Source organism: Bison bison, unplaced genomic scaffold, assembly GCF_000754665.1.
Source record: "Bison bison bison isolate TAMUID 2011002044 unplaced genomic scaffold, Bison_UMD1.0 scf7180017860847, whole genome shotgun sequence".
NCBI classification, from domain to species: Eukaryota; Metazoa; Chordata; class Mammalia; order Artiodactyla; family Bovidae; genus Bison; species Bison bison.
In genome coordinates, this window is record NW_011491419.1 from 21,019 (window position 1) to 25,981 (window position 4,963).

The following is a 4,963-nucleotide window of genomic DNA, read 5'->3' on the forward strand; positions in this document are numbered from 1 at the left end:
GACGTGGGGAGACTGCAGACCTCTTCCAATCCAAACTCCTGGATTTAAAAAGTGCTGCCTAATAGTCACAGCAGGAGGAATATGCGACCTGTCAGCCTGGCATCTTTTCTGAAGAGAAAATATCATTATGCGTAGAGTGCAGACCGGTCGGTGTGGGAGGGAGGGGTGATTAGCTCTTGTGGGGAAAGCACAGGCAGCACTGATGTCAGTGTGAGTGGATGATGTGCTGTAGCTTCCGCGAGAGAGCAAGTGGCCTGAGTCCACATTAATAAAGATAGAATACAGAGGCGTCTACACTGATCGTTCTTTCAGCTGGTATTTGTTGTGTGCCTGATAGAGGATGCTCTATTTTTGCATCTGTGAAACCTCAGTGAACTAACAACAGACACCTTTTGTTGGCCTCGTGCAGTGTGTTCTGGTGAGGGGGGCAGAGTGAGCCTAATAAGTGAGGGAAGTGTCTGCCTAGAGATTGGCAAGTGCTCTGAGGAAGGTGACCCAGAGTATAAGTGTGTGGGTACAGGGAATGTGGCTATTTTAGTAGGGTGGTCAGTGTAGGCCTCGTTGAGGAGATGATCTTTGAGTAAAGATGTGAAGGACATGAAAGAATGTCCATAAGCATGTCTGGGGGTAGTTCTCTCCAGGCAGAGGAACCTCCAGTGCAAATACAGGAGGGCAGGAGAGTGTGTGTGTTCAAGGAAGAGCCAGAGGCAGGTGTGGCTGGAGGAGCGAGGAATTGAGATGAGATCCAGTGTCTGGCCAGATCATGTGGACCTCCAGGATATTAGAAGGTGTCTGATGTCCGTGAAAGATGTGGACTCATAAGATGGTTTGACTAGAAGATGACCTGGTATGACTGCTCGTTAGAAGCATTAGTCTAACAGCTGAACAGAATCATGAGGTGAAGGGTGAGCGATGGAAGAGCCTGTAGGATTAGTGCGGTGTCCAGGGTGGGGATGCTGGTGCTCCCCTGGACCCGCATTAGATCTAGACAGTGGGATTGGAGCCTGAGAATCTGCATTTGTAATAAGGTTGGTGCTGATGCTGCTGGTCTTCAGATCACGCTTTTAGTAGCAGGAACGTACCTAGACCAGGATTCCCACATGCTGTGTATCAGCCTCACACACAGAGGTTGTTAAAGAAGCAATCCTTGGTCTTGTCCTAATACTTTGAGAAGGTGGTTCTGGGGAGAGGCTGAGCATTTCGTAAGAAACCCCACAAGCAATTCAATGATCAGCCAATTTGGGAAGCCCTGAGGTATATGACATTGAGTGGCCAGAGAGGGGTCTTAAATCCACATTTAAAAGCATATTTTTTCTTCAGAAAGAAAAGGGAATTTATATTGACAATTCATATTGTCAATTATGAGGTATGATGTTGAGAAATAATGTAGTTCTTATTCCACCTGAAGAGTTAGGCAGTGGTTCACAGTTCAGCGTAATGAAGTCCTTGGTCTCTGAAACTATTCTCCAGGTTGAGTTCTCCTCACTCATTCTTGGAGCTAACAATGGGATCCACATAAAGTTAGACATACAGTACTATATATATATGGCTCCACGGGGACAGGATCCAGTGTCCACTCCAGGCCAGGTCCCACAAAGGAACTTTCGGCCCTGCTGGGGCACAGTGTCACTGCTCACATAGTGAGCCCCTCGTGCTGGGCGTGGACCCCGCGCTGAGGACGGCCATCACTGAGGCTCCTGACAACTGGAGGTGGTGTGACTCCCACTCTTGACACCCTTGTCAGATGCATCCTGCATAGTTCCAGCTTCTCTGTGTCACAACGTCCTGAGTCTGGCACGTGGTCACCTAAGTGCTGGGACCTCAGCCTCATGCTATGCGCTCTGGCAAGAATATGTGGGAAAGTGGGTTTTCTTCTTTAGTGGAGGAAGGTGGTCTCTGCCTCCTACCAAGACTCTTTCAGTGTGGAATTCTCCTAATGTGGAAATGCTCCTAATCAGGTGAGGGGGAGAGAGGGATGGACAAGAATGTCAAATTTCAATTGTTAGAGCAAAGATCTGGAACTGGAACTTGACCTGGTATAATGCAGGCACTTGGGTTTGGCTGAAAGAACAAGCGACTGATAAATGCCATCCGGGGTAGACATCTGCTTGCTTACTTGTTTGTTTCTTTTGTTTTCATTGGAGTGTAATTGATTTACAATGCTGGGTCACTTTCTGCTGTACAATCCAGTGAATCAGCTTGAAATATATTCAGTCTTTTCTAGATTCTCTCCGCATATAGGCCATTAGAGAGTGCTGGGTAGAGTTCCCTGTGCTATGCAGTATCCACAGCACTTTAAAGTGCTGCCCAGATGGTGGTGGAGGGAGATCCTCGGAGGATGGCTCTGCTCCAGGTGCAGAAGAATCCAGACCAGGTGGGAGCTCGTCAGCAGGGTCCAGGACGACATTTCCAAAAAACGAAAAACTGATGGAATATCCAAAGTATCCACACTTCTTGAATCATTCATGCAAACAGGGGAATCATTAGAGCTGAATTCCTGAGAGCTTCATAGAACATAATCAGCAAAAACAAAGCCTCATCAAGAGGCTCTTCAGTTCTTCCCTTTCTGCCATTAAAGTGGTATCATGCTCTTATCTGAGGTTGTTGATATTGATTTCTCCTGGCAATCTTGATTCCAACTTGTGATTCATCCAGCCTGGCATTTTGCCTGATATATTCTGCATATCAGTTAAATAAGCAGGGTACAATGTACAGCCTTATTATCCTCCTTTCCCAATTTTAAACCAGTCCGTAGTTCTGTGTCTGGTTCTACCTGTTGCTTCTTGACCTGCATACAGGTTTTCAGGAGACAAGTAAGGTGGTCTGGTATTCCCATCTCCTTAAGACCATTCAACAGTTTGTTGTGATCCACACAGTCAAAGGCTTAAGCATAGTCAATGAAGCAGAAGTAAGTGTTTTTCTGGAATTCCCTTGCTTTCTCTGTGATCCAACAAATGCTGGCAATTTGATCTCTGGTTCCTCTGCCTTTTCTAAACCCAGCTTGTACATCTGGAACTTCTCGTTTCACATACTGCTGACACCTAGCTTGAAGAATTCTGAGCCTAATTTTGCTAGCATGTGAAATGAGTACAATTGTATGGTAGTTTAAACATTCTTTGGCATTGTCCTTCTTAGGGATTGGAATGAAAACTGACCTTTTTCAGTCCTTTGGTTCGCTTCACTTCCTCATATGTACAAAAGCATTAAATCCTTTCACGGTGAGATCAGCTCCTTGTGACTAGCAGAAAACCTTTGGAAGATAAGCTTGATTGCACTGAACTCCCCCCTTCACCAAAATCATATATACTGACCTTCCCTCCCTACCTCTGTGGAGCTGTTTCTCAGAGCTATCTGAGCTTCTGTCTCCCAGGCTTCAGTCCTCATTTTGCCCCAAATAAAACTTAACTCACAAGTCTTAAGTTGAGCATCTTTTTAATTGACAAGTGTATTAGTCATGGAAAAGAAAAAGCTGAATGAACTAAGTATGATCAATATATAAATAAAGTGGGAACTGAAGGAATGGGAAGCGTGAAAGAAAGCAATGACTATCAACTATTGCATCAGCCACTGTGTGATGCGGCAGACAGTGGCTGTGACAGAAAAATCAAGCAGCAGTTCTAATAAGGCATTGTGGTGAGAGATTTGGAAATAAAAGCCGAAAGAATCAGCTAAAAAGTATTCAAAGTGGTCACCAACGGGAAAGCAGAAGTTGAGAGGAATCAGGATCACGCACAGATATTTGACTTCTTAATTTACAGACAAGTGTGCCGTTGATTACATAATCACACAAGAAAATGAATGAGGATGAAAGTTTATGCTTAATGAGAGCTGAGTGCAACAAATGACACCTGAGAGTTTACTAAAATTCAAGAACATTCGAAACATGCATGCAAACTGCGTGAATGACGTTAACCTTGAATAAAACCATGAAAGAATATATCATCCCATTCAGATAAACAGATATGGAATGAGTTCACTATTCCCATTGCCTTACTGTGCACCAGGCAGGGAGGGAACAGGACCTGACTACGTACTCAACCTGGAGCTCAGCAACCGAGAGGGGTGGGATGGGGAAGGTGGGAGGGAAGTTGCAGAGGGAGGAGATACATGTACACTTATGGCTGATTCACAGTGCTGTATGGCAGAAACCAATACAATATAATGCAAGTATTCTCCAGTTAAAAATAAAACATAAAATAAAAATAATTTAAAAATAATAAGATAAATAACAGAACACACAAAAAAGAAAAAGTGCTATTAAGACCAGAACTAGGAACTGAATTCAGGCCTCCTGGCAGCAGATTCTAAGCTTCCCCTGTTAAACTGATGGAGCTGGAGTCTGACACGAGGACTGAAATTCTGGGTGTGTGAGGCCATTATGATCAGTTGGCTCTGTCTGGCATTGATCCAGGTCTTGTAGGCTAATAGGCTCTGGGGAAAAAGAAAAACCAATAAATCACTGACCAACTGGGTGCAGAAGAATGCTTTTCATTTCCTCAGAGATTCTCCTTCAGTTGCTTCAAAGTCAGATTCTGCCTTCCTCTGAGGGAAGACACACCTGTTCTTTTTTGCCTCCTTTTTCCCAGCTCTTGCTGGACTCCTCCCCTGACTCCATCCACATCATCATCTGTCCCTGCTGCCACCACCCTCCACGACAGGGACAGAAGTGGCAGGACACAAGGACAAGATCCAGAGTGAAAACCCAGGGCCTTTCCGCCTTGAACCCAGATCCACTCTCTAATGCAACGCGAGGCTCCCTCACAGACAGGACCCAGCTCCATGTTCCTCTAGCATGTGGACACACACACAGTTCCTTTCTCTCCTCAGCTCTAGGCCTCCTCGCCCGCACAAGCACCTGCTCCACCGCTTGGCTGCACCTCAACCCTGACCTCCACCTTCTGCAGCCCCACCCCTCCCCACCCAGCCCTGCGCCAGCAGCTCTGAACTGGAAAGCCCATCCAGA